Source organism: Peromyscus californicus, unplaced genomic scaffold (genome assembly GCF_007827085.1).
Source record: "Peromyscus californicus insignis strain IS unplaced genomic scaffold, ASM782708v3 Scaffold_4__1_contigs__length_199733344, whole genome shotgun sequence".
Lineage (NCBI taxonomy): Eukaryota > Metazoa > Chordata > Mammalia > Rodentia > Cricetidae > Peromyscus > Peromyscus californicus.
In genome coordinates, this window is record NW_026294562.1 from 46477870 (window position 1) to 46495419 (window position 17550).

At 45.2% G+C, this 17550-nt stretch overlaps 1 long non-coding RNA gene across 1 annotated transcript in view; it reads right to left on the minus strand.

Moving 5' to 3' along the window:
• Window positions 1-3109: 3109 nt before the first annotated feature.
• LOC128094881 (uncharacterized) overlaps window positions 3110-17550 on the minus strand; it is a 48026-nt gene continuing 33585 nt past the window's right edge. The window contains exon 2 of the long non-coding RNA XR_008213100.1: window positions 3110-6587. This is a non-coding gene — a long non-coding RNA (uncharacterized LOC128094881). The remainder of the gene's footprint in view (window positions 6588-17550) is intronic.

Genomic DNA, 17550 nt, shown 5'->3' on the forward strand with positions numbered 1-17550 from the left:
GAGAGGGTCACAGACCCACACATGACCCTTGGCTGCAGCTTGGGTTACATATCAGCATGGTCTTGGCCAGCAGCACAGGCCACTGAGATCAGTCTGACCCCAGCAGCAGCATGGCCCTTGGACATCATCTTGTCTCTGGTGGTGATCCAGACCATGGGCATCTGCACAGCCTTCGGTGATAACACAGGCCACAGATATCAACACAGACCCCAGCTGCAATAGGACCATGGACCCAGACATGGCCCTCAGCATCAGCTCATGGCTCAGATGTCACCACGGTTCTGGGTGGCAGCACAAGGCCACTCAGATTGGCATGGCCATGGCAACAGTGTGGCCTTCAGATATCAACATGGCCTTAGGTGGTGGCCCAGACACCAGGCCTCCTCATGGCTTTCAATGGTATCAGAGGCCATGGACATCATGACAGACTCTACTGCAGTTGGGTCATGAACCCAGACATGACCCTTGGCTGCAGCTTGGTTCTAAACATCACCATGGCCTAGGGTGGCAGTTCAGGCCACTCAGATCAGTATGCCCTGGTGGCAGCATGGCCCTCAGACATCAAAATGGCCTCAGGTGATTTTATTTATTTTTAAATGGCTGAGTAACATTTTATTGTATAAATGTACCACATATTCTTTATGCATTCATCCACTGACAGATATCTAGGTTGTTTCCAATTTCTGGCTATTATGAAAAGAGCAATATTGGGGGCCATACTGAGTGGCCTGCACTGCTACCCAAGGCCATGGTGACAGATATCCAGGCCTGAACTGCAGCAGAGGGCCATGTCTGGGTCTGTGGTCCTACCACAGCTGGAATCTGTGTTGATGTCTGGGAGTCGTGTTACCACCAGGGGTCATGGCAGAGCTGGCCCCAGTGGCCTGGGCACCAGAAACTGGTCCTGCCTCTCACAGGCTGCCTCAGCGGGAGAGCTACTCCCGATCCTGGGAGAACTACACGTATTTGAGCAATGAACACGTTTGAGCAAGTGTCTCTGTAGCATGTACAATTTAATGGGACAGGGAAAGAAGTTTTCTTGAAAAAAAAAATCCTCTAAGTATGAAGCAAGATCAGGAGACCAGGGTGGGAAGAAGCTTGTGCAGAGTTGTCTCAAACTGGATACAATGCTCTGGTCATCTTGATTAAGTTCCAAAAACAACATGGCAGTGCTATGGCTTGAGCATGGAATGTCTCTTCATCTACTCATGTATTTAAACATTTGGTCCCCAGCTGGTGGCATGGTTTGGTAACCTTTAGGAAGTGGAGCCTGGCTTCAGGAGGTGAGCTATTGGGGATCAGGGGATGTGCCTAGCCTTGGTTCTCTCCCTGGCTAGAGGTAAGCAAGTTGCACATACTCTCCCACCATGGACTTGCCGGGAACCATGTCTTTTCTGCCTTGATGGACTGTATTCTCTCACACTGTGAGCCCAAATCAATCAGTCTCCTTTAAGTTGCTTCCTGCCAGAGATGAGAAAACCAACACAGATGCCTGCATCACAACTAGACTCTTTCTCTGCCTGCCTTCCCCCCACCCCCAGGCCCTCCTTTGGTTGTGTGATGCTGCTTTCAAGGGTGCTGCAGGCATGCATGCATTTCGGGTGGATCCCCTCTTCCAATCTCCTCCTCCATCTGGGCACACCTCTCTCCTTAGCGCTTTCCTGTCTCCTCTGTGGGACTTACCCCGACAGTGACCTGCAGGAGAGTCAGTGGATACCTCTCCTGTGAACTCTGAAATTTCTTTTATGTCACTGTCTCAGCTTTTATGACCCCAGTTGACCTCTCAGTTCCTCATGGGCAGAAGCACATGCTCATCTCAGTAGTCCATCTGAAGAGTAATGCTTGGCTGCTAGTGATCATGTGGGGTGTGGGGGCCCCTTTGTAACCTTGGTAACCCTGCTGACCTGCCATTCCAGCCTGGTAAAACACAGATCTCAGTAAGGGGGGAAAAGAGCATTTTATTTCTGCAATTTAGCAAGATATATATTAGTCGTTATACTGAGTACATGTCTCACAGCAGTGTCTACTGTCTGAGAAGCATGTGTGGTATACAAATGGGGTAATTGTCTATGTCTGCTTAATGGCAAGGCTTTACTTCTGAGTCTGTAAGTCCTTCTAAGAATATGTGCCACAATAAAAGGTACAAGCTGGCATCTCATACGACCAAGGCTCACCTGCCCCAGGGCTCTTGAGCCTTTTGAGCAAAGGTTCACAATCTTCCTATTTTGGATGGCGTGGAGATACATCTGGAGAGGTTGAGCCAGTGCCAGCTTTGGCTTTCCAACTGCACAACATGAGGAGCAGAGTGTGGCACTCAGCAATTACAAATTGACAAGTTGGTTTAATATCAACTTCAGGGAGGACGTCAGATACGGAGTTGCGGGATTGATTAAGTAATACAGCATTATGGGCCCTAATGGGGTTTGGTTGGAGGAAGGTTTCACAGGGCAGGGGACTTTAGGGTTCAACTTTGGAGCCCATGAAAAGAGCTGATATTTTTACCTGTAATTGTGCTGGAGGTGGGGCATCTCTGATTATAGCTTCAGACCTTTGGATGTGGCTGGAGATGGGGGGAAAGCTTTAGAATTAGCAGAAGAAAATGAACATGAAGACAAAAGCCAGTAAGTGGTCACAGAGCTGCCAAGAGTGAAGGCACTAACGAGACAGAATTAGTTCTTACTGACAACTCGAAATTGCCTGGAACATTATAAAAATCAATCAGCCTGTTCAAAGCAGACTCACAGTGACCACCGGATAGTGTGATGTTTGCAATTTGTCTGGACACAAATTAGAGAAGCCAGGAGAGACTTAGCCTAATATGTAGCTTTTGGCTGGTACTAGGTTTTGAAGAGATGGCTCAAAATGAGCTTCAACCCCAGTTATATTTTTCCAGCAATCTTAAAGCCAGAAGAACTCAAATTAGTTGACTGCTCATTTCTCTAACCCAACCTACTGTCATTTTGCTGTCTTTACCAAGTATAATACACACATTTTAGGTTTTTTTCCATTGAATTTTTTGTGGCTTATGATTCTGCTATTATCTCCCTAGTGGCTTTTAATGCTATCATTATAGCCCTCAGCGTTTTGAATTCAAATAAGTATAGGAAAATATTAGCCTACTAAATTTATTATTTAACAGACGAGATGGGCACAGGAGGAATTTGAATCTTTTGGGAGAGGCAGATGAGTAACTCTATAATTGTAGCAGGGTGAAAAATGTGGCGAGTAGGGTGTCTGATCACACAGAGTGGCAGCTGACTTGACAAGGCAAGCCTTTTTTTGCCTATTAATTGTGCTGGAGTTTTTATCTGGAATGTCCCCAGAAGGCCAATGCACCAAGGACTTGGCTTCCAGCCTCTGATGGTTTTGGGAGTGAGAGAATCTTTAAGATGTGTGGCTTATTAGGAAGGAGTTAGGTTACTGGAACAGTGCCTTTGGAGAGGGTTTTAGCATGCTTATCTTTCTATAACTACTAGGAAGAGGACAGCCCCCATTCTGCCATGATGTCCTGTATTCTCATGAGTTCGAAACAACACAGCAACAGAAAGTGAGCACAAGCTGGTCATTAGGACTTAGCACATGGACGGAACTTTGGTAAGTAGTTAATAACAGGTTTCCCATGTGCATACACAGAGAGAGAGAGAGAGAGAGAGAGAGAGAGAGAGAGAGAGAGAGAGAGAGAGAGAGAGAGAGAGAGAGAGAGAGAGAGAAGGGGAGGGTGAGAGCGAGAGGGAGCATTCCTAAGTAGAGTTGGAGAAAGGGATAAGCAAGACAATGTCCCAATGATGTGAACAACCTGATATCTGAGGACACAAATAGTCCAGGGGCTGCAATGAGTCTCATCACTGAGTCTTTGAGTCCTGGGAGGCCTGTGAAGTCTGTGGAAGTTCTCACATATAGAAGGTGCTTCCTTACAAATGTTGATCACGTGACTGACTGCATGAATGAGTAGAATCCTTCAGCTTAGGGGATCTCTGGTTGGATGTGTAGCTTAGATTTCTCTGCCCTTTATGGAAAGGGGCCAGTATAGAACACGCCTCTCAAATGATTTCTTTGCTCATCAAAGGACATTCAGCAGTGTAAGTTGGTACAGTATGGGATTTGTTGCCTGCATACTATTGTAGAAGACCGAGGTGTTGCTTTGCCATTTAGAGGGTACAAAGCAGCCCTCCTTCCCACTGTGAGGAGAAAGACCTTAGAAGCATGTGAGGTGGCCAGCTGACTTAAATGACAATTGCAATGTAAGAGAAAAGGCAGTTTCATTAATGTACCCAGAGCTCAGCTGACACTCCACAAGAACCCCCATTTACTAACTAGCAGGAAAAAAATAGCAATATTTTAGTTTAGTGCAGTTTAGAACTTGGTATGTGCTAATGATTAAAAAAGGTCCCTTTAGACCAGTGGTTCTCAACCTGTGGGTTGTGACTCCTTTGGGGGAGGGGTGTGTCAAATGACCCTTTCACAAGGGTCACATATTAGATATCCTGCATACCAGATATTTACATGACAATTCAGAACAGTAGCAAAATTATAGTTTTGAATTAGCAACAAAAATAATTTTATGTTTGGGGTCACCATGACATGAGGAACTGCACTTAAAGGCTTACAACATTAGGAAGGTTGAAAAACACCATGCTAGAGAGTAACCATTCTTAATATAATAATCTCATGAATCTTCCATCAAGTAGTGTCCTGATTTTCCTGATCTCTAACTTAATGCCTGGGCTTGTGGCTGGATAGGGGATCTGGGTGCCTCATATGACCTCATGGCATGTGCAGATTTCTTTAAAATGCTTTGGGATCACTGCAGGTAGATGAAATCACCATCTTTTCTTTTCTTTTTTTAAACACTGTGTGGCCTAGCAATTATTTTCCTGATATATTAGGTTCCACATAAGATCTTGAGAAAGGGGTCTTCTATTAAAACACCTAAATTACTGATCAGAAACATTTCAAGGCCCCCCCACCTAAGAATGTGACTTAAGGGCGAACACTGGTGTCCTGCTACACATCAGGCATTTTAAGGGTGTCGTGACATCTGTTACTAGGTTTTGTTGCAAGAACTAGGCTGCCCAAACCTTTTAGTCGTGTCCAATTTTGTCATCATTGTGTAGATGTAGGAAAAATCTTTCCAGCATGGCCACTATGTTCTGTACAAATGTATCAATTTCTCCTTAAACTGCCCTCCGAAGGGAACGTAATAGATTTCATGGCTCCAATGGTGAGGGAAGGTGCTAACTAGCCACACGGTTCCGAGTGCAGCATTACAGTGACTGCTTCCTTTGAGGAATAAAGAGCTGGCCTCAGAGCCTCAAAATTTTCTTTTTATACCAGCAAAACGAGAGTTGCATACTTGTTCTGTGAATCAAGCATCTTCAGTAATTCTTGCCTGGATCGCTTGAGTTTCCTTGACAATCTTCCCCTTCACCTCATTTTACGTGATAGGTTAGAGGACCGTTAGATAAGAGAAGGGTTAAACAGGGCTGAAAAAATCTTAAGAATTATTAATAATAATTGCTATAAACATAGTAGCAGTCAGTGTTTATTAGAACTTGGGATCTAAGCATAGCTCGGAACATTACTCATTTATTAACTCTAATCCTTTCTACATTATGAAAACAAGGAAAGTGAGGCCCGAGGAGGTCAAGTGTCTGCTCAAGATCATACTTGGCTGAGCTTGATTCAAACCCAAGGCATCTGCTCCCACAGTCCCAGCTCCTAACTAGTATGCTTCATAAGAATTGTCATTCTTTACTCCAGGCTGTTTTCTGGCCTCTAGCCTGATTGTTCTCTCTGCTTTAATGCTTTCTATGTTATGATCATCCATCTGCCTGCATTAAAAAAACATCTTGTCATCAGTGTCCCAGAGCAGAGATTTGGAACATGTAGTTCTTTAAAAGCAACGCATAGGCTGGGATGTAGCTCAGTTGGGGAGTACTTGCCTCACATCCACCGAGCCCTGAATTTGTTCCCCTGTACCAAATAAACTGGGTGTGGTAGCTCATTCCCTAATCCCAGAATTTTGGAGAGAGAAGAAGGGTCATAAATTCAAGGTCGTCCTTGGCTACATAGTGAGTTTGAGGCCAGCCTGGGCTGTGTGAGACCGGGTCTCAAAATGAAAAGAAAAAAAGTAAGGCAGATTATAGCCACACTGATTTTTAGTTCATGGGGGTTTTATGGAAAGTCTTTTACTAGGGGTCATTTCTGCTCATCATGTTGTCATAGACTGTCCACCTTTGATTTGTGTGGCTGAGATGTGAGTTAAAGGGGACATTGATTCAGTCATACATTTTTCAAATATTGAAAGTCTGTGATTGCTATAGTACCACACCAACGTTTTGCCAGCCAGAAAGACATATACCCACCTGTTTGTGATTGTTTTAGGATATAATTGGTAAAGAAAAGATGTTGTGAAGCACCAGTTGTATACCAAGCAATGTGCTCAGCATTTTATGTGGGATCGTCCCGTCGTCTGATTCTTTTGGGAAGCTGTTGTAGTTGCCTCTCTTTGGTGGATGGATACTGAACTGCAGAGGGACTTGCTGATGATTCCACAGCCAACAGAAGGCAGAGCTAGCCATCAAACCCTGCGTATAAACAGAGGAAAAAAGTCAGGTTTAGTGAGACTTGTTTATTGTGATAATCTCGCAGAGTCCACAGAAATGAAGAGCTGGGAGTTTTCAACTGCTTTCCATATTCTAGAAGACATTCCTTGAAAGGATGGAAGGCTGGATGCATAGTTCTCTCAATGTCTGTGGAAGGATTGGTTCTAGAGTCCTTCCTGTATGCAGAGTGCTCAAATGTCTTATATAAGCTGACCTAGTATTTGTATATGACCTATGTATGTCCTCCTGTGTGTTCCAGTTCAACTGTAGCCTACTTACAATACCCAACGCAATGCAAATATCACAGTTATCACAACGCACACATGGAGTGCAGTTATAGTAACTTCAGTTGGCAGTTTGATGAACCCTCAGATATACTGAAATAACTGTAGTTGAACACACGTGAGAAGTTAGCCTCCTATTTCCTCTTAGCAATTCACAGCTCTGTGACCTGAGACCCCTGAATTCTGCAGAAAGTTATCTGCGCTTCCCTTAATCCTGCTAGAACTTTCCAAATTCCCCAAGGACTGGAGAGCAACAGAATACTGGCTAAAGAACAAACCTTGAGGAGTTGGGGTGACCTGCCACTTAACATTCATGGAGCCAGAACTTCCATGAGCCCAGTTGGTAGACAAACTCCTTGGAGACCTGCTTCCATCTGGTCTCAACAACAGGTTCTCAACCTTCCTAACGCCGCAGCCCTCTAATACACTTCCTCACATTGTGGTGACCCCAAACCATAAAATTACTTTTGTTGCTACTTCATAACTGTAATTTTGCTCCTGTTACGAATCATAATATAAATAGCCGACACACAGGATATCTGATATGAGACCTCTGTGAAAGGGTTATTCAACCCCCAAAGGAGTTGTGACCTTAAGGTTGAGAACCACTGGTCTAGGTCACATTTACTGCCTTGAAAAAAAAATTACTGTAATTTCTAATTCATAGACTATAATATTCATCCCTTTAAAATACACACTAGTGACCTCTAGTATATTCACACTAATTCTAGAGCCTTTTTTATCACCTCCAGAGAAGACTCACACTTAAACTCCTTATTCTCTCTATCTTGCCATGCTGGCAACCATTAACCTACTTTTTTTTTTTCTGGATTTGTTTACTTTGGATTTTTCATTTAATGTCATGAATTGGTAGTTTATTGGTGTTGGAGTATGCATCAGTATTTCACTTTTTATGGCTTAGTAATGTTCCATCGTATGATATATCACATTACATTTATGGCTTGGGAAGGTATGCAGTTGTTGTCTTTGTATGTCCTTTTCCTTGCTTGGATGCCAGATGATCGTGCGTGCGTGCGTGCGTGTGTGTGCATGCGTGCGTGCGTGTGTGTGTGCGTGCGTGCGTGCGTGCGTGCGTGCGTGCGTGTGTGCGTGCGTGCGTGTGTGTGTGCGTGCGTGCGTGTGTGTGTGTGTGTGTGTGTGTGTGTGTGTGTGTGTGTAAAACTTGATTCTTAGGTAGAACAAGAGGGCCTGGTACAGCCCTTCAGAAGATTGGTTCTAGTTCAGGCATGTGACCAAAACTTTTGGTCTTATCAGTACCAGTCTACTTCCTGGCTGGGGTGCTGGGGTGCTGGGGTACTACGGTACTGGGGTGCTGGGGTGCCTGCTTTCAGAGAACCTACCCAAGAGCAGGCATGGCATAAAGAAACCTAGAGGTCTTTTCAGTTCTGTCCAAGAGACTCCAGTCTTGTTACATCAGTTGATTTCTCAGTGGAGCTTCCAGCCAGCTAGAGCACTCACTGACTTTGGTCTTTGGAAAGGGCTGTGGAGAGATCCATGCAGAATGTGCACTGGGTATTCTCAAACAACTGGTTAGCCAGGCAGCCTCTAAGAAATTCCGACATGATGTTTTTGAACTTTTTGAAACTAACGAGTATAGTGACATCAGTCAGTGGCTCCACAGTTCTGGACACAGTGCTGTAAGGAAAGAACATGCCCAGGACTTAAGTTCCCAGCTCAGTGCCCTGCAAGTGATCTGCCAGTGAGTGTGCTCCAAGGGAGGGCCTCATCTGCCAGGCCTCATCCTGTGAGGGAACTACAGTAACACACGTGGAAGTCCCAGACTAGCAGCACATACTGTTACAGCATGCTTACTGTCTGCGAGGTGATAGGATCCTGTAAGTGGGACGGGCTTTAGGGAGACGCTTGAAGCTGGGACACAGTGTCCTTCCCAGCAGCCACTTCTCACCTTGTGATTACCTGGTGGGATCAACCTGTTCACCTGGAAAAGTTGTTAGGTCTCAAACCTGGGGCAAATAGCTAACTGAGGAGGCTATTAACATATAAAAGTGGATGCTGTCCACCAGTCTCTCAGCATCTAGTACCTGGCATACCCTGCCCCCTACCCTGAACTCTCCAGTACAAGGGTTAGATTGGGCTCGCCTTTCCCCCAGCTTCTCTTCCTGTATAACCCAGGTCTCTTGGCTTTCTCCTCTCCCCTCCCAACTCTCCTCACATGGCCCAGTCCAGTCTGCTGGCTGTGTTAGTTTGAAACATTCCAGATGCCTCTGCCTATGCTCATCCCTTATATCTATAATAAAAACCTCAACACCTGAGGAGCAGTCATGTCTTCCTTTTATTTATTTATTTTTTCATCCAAAAGCTAAGAGCCTCCTTGAGGCAGGTGGTCTTTAGTACAGTACAGATTCTCAAGACCCACTCTACCTCCCTGCTTCTAGATCCTTAACTAGATTTAAATCCCTGCAACACCTTAACGATGAGATCCATGTGAACTCCGAGGAGCATATGGAGCCCAGAATAATCGCTGAGTTGTCTAGTTCATGCAGAGTCCAGGGAAACGTGGGATAACAGCAGAAAGAACATGAAGATGACCCAGGACACATTTGTCAGTATGAGTCAACTACACTGTGCATCACACTGTCCACAGTGAAACCTCTGAAAATTAGACATTTTGAAATGTCTGGCTTCTATCAAGAACCCAGATTTCCCTTTAAGAAACATTAATACACCAGGCAGCGGAGGCTCATGCCTTTAATCCCAGCATTCAGGAGGCAGAGCCAGGCAGATCTCTGTGAGTTTGAGGCCAGCCTGGGCTACAGAGCAAGATCCAGGACAGGGACCAAAAACTACACAGAGAAGCTCTGTGTCGAAAAACCAAAAAGAAGAAAAAAAGAAAGAAAAAAAAGAAATATTAATACAAATCTATCAGGTACCATAAAACTTGTAGTCTTTTTATCTCCCACCTTGAAAGACTTTTATCCAATATTTTAAGATTCACACCTCCCCCCACCAAAAAAAGGAAACCTTTGTTCACACAAAGTCCTCATTGATGTCCACAAGCAGTGACACCCTCCCTCAACTTCCTCCTTCATTTCCTTTGTGCTGAATCTTCTAATACTAACCAATCTCAAAAGACAGCCAGGTCCGACCCAAGCAGTGGGGAAAAGACAGTACCTGTGTTGGAATAAAACACACAGTACGCTTCCTGTCTTCAAGTGCTTGCCCTTCGGAGCGGGCCCTCTTGATCAAGAGGAAAGTTTTACCTTGCTGAGACACTTGCATTGGAGCGATGGTCTGTTTCTTTGTGTCCCTGAATTTCCTTCTAAGAACCCCATGCTTGTTGTGGCTGTTTCTGGTCTATCAGTTATGAGCCAGTCAGTTCCTGTCATTTCCACTGAGGGTGGTGTAAAGTCTGGCTGGCTACTCCTAAGTTATTCTGAACAAAAAGCGCTGGAAATGTAGAGTGGAGGGCCGGCAGGCTTATAGTGTTCCCCCCACCCTCCTTACCCCCATGTGCCATGTGTTTTAAGGAAAATAGTGTGACTGCCTTTTGGCTGTTAATCTAGCCTTAGCCGTTCCTGCCAGGAAATGCAAACCACATGGGCTGCTAGTAAGTGTTGTTCTAAAGTTCTCTGTGCCTCAGTGAAAGGCTGTTCCAGCTTTCTTCAGGTTTGTATCACAATTTATTGTGTATCAGAAAGTCTGAGCGTGCTCTGCGAAGGATATTACAGCGTGCAAAATACATACAGTTTTGCACAAGTCATTTATTTTTTTCCTTGTATTTAAAACTTTCTTTTCATGCAATATATTTTGATTATACACCAATGTCTGGAGACAGAAGCGAGAAAGCTTTAGCCTCAAAACGTATGTTGCCAGTCCAGCAGGTGTGAGAGCCAAAGTTACATTTTAAGTTTTAATTACTATGCCACAGAGACCTATGAAATAAAAATGCCTCTGATCTGCAAGCCCCTTGCCCAAAGACAGACAGTTTCTGAAATGCTGGTGGCTATTGTTTACGGGAGATAACAAGCCACATCCTTTCACTCCCCTAAACAAGTTTGCTTGACCCATCTGTACCCATCCATGCTCGATCTCATATGGGCAGGAGGTTCACAGGCAGGAAATATGTCAGTATGTATGTTTGCCCCAGATTGGATGTGGGGCAGAGGAACATCAGGATGTATGCTTGCCTCTAATTGGACCTGATGGGAGATACTTAAGCAGCTACAAAACTTGATTCAGGGCCACTTTTTTTTCCCTGGGAAACCAGAGAAGGACCTAGCCAGAGCCCATCCACCTGGCCAGTATTTAATTAAAGCTTGCTTCAAATTTGGCTTTAAACTGTGGTAGCGGTCTTATTCTTGATTGGTGGGATTAACACAGGTACTTACATTGAAAAAAAAAAAAAAGATGATTGCAAAAGGATATTTGTTTGTTTTTACCCAAACCATCATTTCCAGAAGACTCCACTATTTTAGAAGCCACTGAGTTGTTAAAAGCAGCAGGGATGCTTGCCTTATCCATCATGGCTACTTTGGTGCAGAAACTTGGTGTTTTCCATTATTTTGGTTGTTTGAGTTATTCAACATTATGGCAGGAAAAGGAGCAAGAGCGGGTGGATGGCCTTTGTACAACGTAAGCCACTGGAAGTTGCAGGGACTGGTTGATCCTTGTATAAGGCTCTCTGGCTATGCCCTGATGAGGGGATGGGTCCTGACATAGAGGCCCATTCATGGACTTTGGTTTCCAGTGGAAAGAGGAACAAACCATTGAGGATGTCATGCGTGAACAGAAGGACTTCAGATGGGGAATGGGTGCAGAGCATAACATATGTTGGAAGAACACAGTGCTGGATGAAGCTTTCCCACGAGTTCACCTGATGTTTTTCATGACCAGAGGCTCCATTGTTGGGGTCTTGACATAGGAATTATAACAGATTAGCAGCCAGTCAACAGTGGGTTGGGAGCAGGGGGAATGGGGACTAAGCACAGAGCATGTGATGGACAGGCTCTGTTTAAAGGTTGTTTAGAAACAGGCTGTATTGATGCATGCTTGTGATCCCAGCACTTGGGAGGTAGAGAAAAGCAGACTGTGAATTGGGAGCCAGCCTGGGCTACATAGCAAAACCCTATCCCCCAAAACCAAAACAACAATCACAATGTTGTTCAGAGCCTGGCTCCTGAAGTGTGGTGATTGGTTCCAGCTCTGGCAACCTAGTAATGGAAATAAGGACTCTCAGGCCCTACTCCACAAGTATCGAAGCATCCTGCTTTTAAAACAAGGTCTCTCAAAGCTGGGAATGTAGTTCAGTCAGCAGAGTACTGGCCTAGCATACCTGAATCTTCAGGCTTGATACCAAGCACCACATAAAACTGGACATGGGGGCCTATGTCTTGAATCCCAGCACTGAGGAAGTGGAGGCAGAAGGTGAGGAGATCAAGGCAGAGGCTAGCCTGGGCTACGTGAGACTGTCAAAACAAATGAAGAACAAACAAACAAACAAACAAACAAAACTACCCTAAGGAGTTAGGTTATAAATTATCGGGTGAGACGTGGGACATCAGACTATGCCTTCCTCAAAGGGGAAGATTGTGGAACCAGAGGTAATTAAGAAGTGGTGCAGGAGAACTCTGCCATCTCCACACTTTTGCAAGCAGGATTTGCAGAGAGCAAAGGTATCCTGCCCCATCTCTTCCAGGGAGGACGCAGGCTAGCTAGCCACAGAGTAGAGCTTTAGACCCTCACAGGCATGGAGAAGATGCCAGAGGAACTGTTATTAGTAAACTTAACTAAATTAGTCTTTATCTACAACTTGCCTCTTTCCAAGTTGCTGACCAGGGAGACCTGATGTCTTTTTTTTTAAAAATTTTGTCTCTTTTTTAAAATATTACCATTCTTTTTGAAGATGTTACATAAAAACTGCTGCTCAAATCTCCCTCTTTTTTTTTTTTTTTTGTTCCAAGACAGGGTTTCTCTGAGTAGCCTTGGCTGTCCTGGAACTTGCTCTATGGAACAGGCTGGCCTTGAACTCAGAGTTTCACCTGGCCCTGCCTCCCCAGTGCTGGGATTAGAGGAGTGTACCACCACACCTGGCCAAAGCTCCCTCTTTCTGAACTACTCATTCTCAGGGTATCTCAAAAGAAAACAAACAAACAAAAAACCCACCACCAACAACAAAAAACCATAAACAAAAACAACAACAAAATACTACAGTATGCACACTAGTGGACTTCCGTGTGGTGTTGCCGGGTTCAGCTTTTGATAGTACGTCCGTGCTCCATACCCGTGGGGCTCGTTGCTCCTACAGCTGTCAAGTGCAGAAATGCCATACAGACTTGATTTGGGTCATTCCCGTTTTGTTTAGAAAATTGAAACAGAACCCTGGAGTCAGTCTGTAGCCAATGGAGCCACATTCCACACGGGATGAGAATCTGAAACTCAGGTCAACTGGTGATTACATTTTTCCAGTTTCCAGAAGGCTCTTCAGGCAAAGACTTGCTTGGAAATTTGGGAAAAGGAAGCATGCCAGATGGGAAGGCTTAGCAGACAAACACTGTGTCCTGTAGATGCTGAAGTTGACAAGTCTTTCCAGGTAAGTCTTTGGGTGAGTTCCCCCGTCAGTAGCAATCAGAGATTACTGAGAGCTGGCCTGCATCCTCCCTCTTTGCACAAGCCAGGCATTTTCAAGGTCAGGGCTGAGGCCAGTGCTGGAGGAGTGCTGACCTAGCTCAGAGGTAATTGGCCTGAAAGGGTGGTTAGTACAAACACGGGGGTAGGGGTGAGGGTGGGGGTGGGAGGGAGGGGTGGGGTAGGTGGGAGAGGTGGGAGGGAGGACTGGTTGACTTCTGCTGTTGGCTATGGCCACAGTCTCCTTGGCAGGCCTGGTTTCTTGCTCATAAGTATATACAGACTTTCTGAAAGCATTGGAGTACTTTTTAGGGAAGGAGAAAGCATGATTTAGTTGATGGTTAGCTCTTTAGTTGCGTCCGATTTTAAGGACCAGGGAGGGCAGGTGTGAGATAAAACAGCTGTTGCCAGTGACTCCTTGGGAATAGTCCTTGACTTCATTTGTGAATAGTTTCCACAACTGTTTCAAAAAAGGTAACTTTTCATAACCACCACCAAGAAAATGTCGGGATGTGAACCTGTTGAAATGCTGTTAGAGGCGTGGGGAGGGTAATAAATAGTCCTGTGTGGTCTCCAACTTCAGCTTCCAGTGTAAGTACTATGAGGAATCAGAGTCCCGTTTTGAGGAAGCCATTAGAAGAGTGATGTTGGGCCAACTGAAGTCCTGTGTGCATGACAACTATCAGCTGATCAGGAACTCTTACAAACTTCTGTTCTCCTAACATAGTAAAATGCAGACGAGAGAAGACAAAATAATTGGCCGTCTTATACATGCTTAACAACTTGGACTTAACACCCCCACCAGCTGTAAATTGAGTGTGTTAAGTCATAAATCTCAAAGGAGGTGAAAGTTCCTTGGCAGATAATGAGTTGTCTCCATTATCTCCTTATTCATGACTTCCTGTGGGGAGCCTGGTAGAGCAGTTGGACTTTCTTTGACAAGCAGCTGCAGATAAGCAGGGGGAGTATTTCAGTCTTTGGGGTAGTCTGTCCCCCTTTTGATGGGGGCACGGTGGAGCCTCTCATGGGAAAGTGGTTACTTCCCATTCTGCAGCACAGAATCTGTGCATCTTCAAAGACAAGAGACTTAGTTAAAAAAAAAAACAAAAAACAAAAAACAAAAAAAAAAAAAAACAAATGAAGGAAATTCCCCAAAGAACCTTCCCAGGGAGCAACAAAAACATCCGCTGTAAACAGCAGGTTCATCTTCTGACAGGTTTTGTTTGCAAATGATAACAATTACAGGTAATTTTTCATTTCAATTGGAGGAGCAGGTATTAAGGAGGGGGGAGGGGGGGGAAAAGAGGAGCGCACAAGCTCTCCCAAGTGCCTCATTCACTCCCAGGTCTACAACCTGAGCCGCGTGGAGGGCCAGGTAGTGGCTCCCCGTTCCATTAGGAGATCTAATTGTGGCTGTTCCGTCTGTTGGCAGATGCAGTTTCCACATAACAACGGCCCAGAGACAGAGCCGCGTGATTAATGCCTCCAGCTGTCATAAGCCCCATTATCCGTGCATTTGCATAACTTAATGGTTTAGGACAGGGGAGAGAGGATGCTTAATTTAATGTTTAGCAGGCCCTTGATAGCTGAATAATTTAAGAACTGTCAAGGGGGGTCAGTCCTACACCAATTCAGCAAGACAGCTATGATTTCTGCATATCGTTAAAATTCTTACTGGGGAGAATTTTTTTTTTTTTAAGGGAAAAAGAGCAACAATGCCTGAAAGGAAGCAGTGATTTTTCTGTTAACCATTTCCTCGCTGTGGCAAGTGGAAGTTCGCTTTTGATAGAAGCTGCTTGTCTGAAGAGCACTGGGAAGGCATGGTTCACTCCTCTTCTCCTCCCCTCTGGACGACCCTCCCCACCCCCACCCCCAAACCCAGCCTCTTCCCTCGCTTTCTGATCTCGCCTCCTTTTGTTCCCCTCACCCATCTCACCCTTTATGCCCTATTTTATGACCCACTTACAATCCTCTCCTGCTCTTCACCTCCAGCCTCTCATGTAGCTGAAAGGCAGATGGGAAGGAGGAAGCAGGGAGGTGTTGAGGGAGGAGGGAGGTGGAGAGGGAGCATGGACAGGGAGGAGCATAATTTGCTTAAAATCAACTAACAGCCCAACCTGCTTTCAATAGGAAACACTGTCAGTTTCATTAGTTGCTAATGAATATTATTAAACTAATCTGTCATTTGTTTTCTAATTATGTGTCACCAGGCATCACAGTGGCAGCTGAGGTGACTCACTAGTGAATGATGTGTAGTGCTCCCCCCCCATTTTTTTCCAGAGTAAAAACAGCAAGTGATTAGCGATCATTTCACCCAGCATAGTCAGGCACCCCAGCCCTCAGTAGTCATTTTTCTCCCACACATCCTTAGCACTGCAAGGCTTACGGTTGCTCAGTCTTGGCAGCCCAGCCCCAGGGTATAGACCTGGCCCACCGCAGACCTGAGAAAACCTTGTTTCTAAATTCTCAGCTGGTGTGAGACAAGTTCAGATCACCTCCCTCAAAATCTTGTGGGTCTGGATTCGGGGCAACTCAGTTGCCCAGTATGATAGGGACTAGGCAGCTCTGATGCTTGGCTGGTCTTGAACGTCCAAAGTGGTTCTGCTCAAATACCTGGTACTTTGATGGCTTGGCTGGGCTTCCAGGTCCCCCTCTGTGTATGACCTTGCTAGCAGTAAGAGTGTGCTTACATGCGGGCTCCAGGAATTCTGAAGGCCAGAAGTAGAAACTGCCAGTGGCTGTGGAAGAATGCAGGACATCTCATTTTTATTCCATTTGAGACAGTGTTGTCTGTCACAAAGACTCAAGAGGTGAAAGAGGTGGAGGGTGCATATCTATGGGTGGAGGGATGTACGTGCGAGCGTGGGTCTGAAGGGGTGGCTCGACAGTTAAGAGACCAGTACGGCTCTTACAGAGAAATGCAGTTCATGCACACAGACATGCAATTAAAAAAAAAAAAAAGGAAAGATGTTTTTAACACAGGCATTAGTCTATGGTCATCTTGAATCTGCCAACTTTCACCAGATCTTGCCTCTGTCACAGCCATTTAGATGTCTTGTGTCCCTCCTAACCTAGTTGGTTGGTATCTCACCAATAATCTGTGTTCCTACCTCTGGGGATCTTCCGCCAGAATTCTGCAAACGCACAGACTAGAGAGAGCAACCCGTGCCTCCATTCTCATATTTATTTGAGCTGCTGAGTGTGGCCCAGAAAATTGGGTGTCTCTGCATAGTGGCTCCAACAAAGAAAGAGGGTTCGGGTCTCAAGTGCATCCTCAGAGCTTTGTTTCTGCTTTCTTTCTGCTTTCTTGCAGCACGTCACGATCTCCTGAAATGCTCAGCCCAGCCCTTCCCTTCTACCCCTTCCCTCCAATTTAGCTCTTCACTTCAGAGCCTGTCATTTGATCTCTTTGCAGGTAGCTTTCCTTCTCCAGGGTAGGCATGTTCCTTGTCACCTGTCCACAATTCTTGAAACCTCGATGTCTGTAGTGAGGGTCTCCACTCCTTCATGCCTTCCTTCGACTGCACCCCCCATTTCCACTCTTGTCCTCAAAAACTGGTCACTACTCAGTGGTCCTTCTCTCAGCCTCTAAACCTGCTTGGTCTCAACACAAACGTCTAACAGTGCTGCAGATTTTTTTTTTTTTTCCTGAGACAGGGTCTCACGATACAACCCTTGCTGGCCTGGAACCCACTGTGTAGATCAGGCTGGCCCCACTCTCACAGAGAGCCACCTGTCTCTGTCTCCCGAGTCCTGGAATTAAAGGTGTGCACCACTTTACCCAGCTTTGGTACAGATTTTAAAAACATTGTCTGCACTTAAGGAATCTGTGGTCTCCCTGTCTGTCAGATTCGTGAACCTGCTGATATTGCCCAGGAGGGGCAAACAAGCTCTCATGAGGTCTCTCAAAAGGACTTCTCAGCTTGTGAATTTGGGGGAAACACAAACATTCAGATCATGGCAGCTTATTTCTTCTGTCTCTTTCCAGAATCATTTTAAGACTTTTCTTCTTCCTTGACCTTCTCTTTCCCCAAATTAAGTGTCTTCTGAAGTCT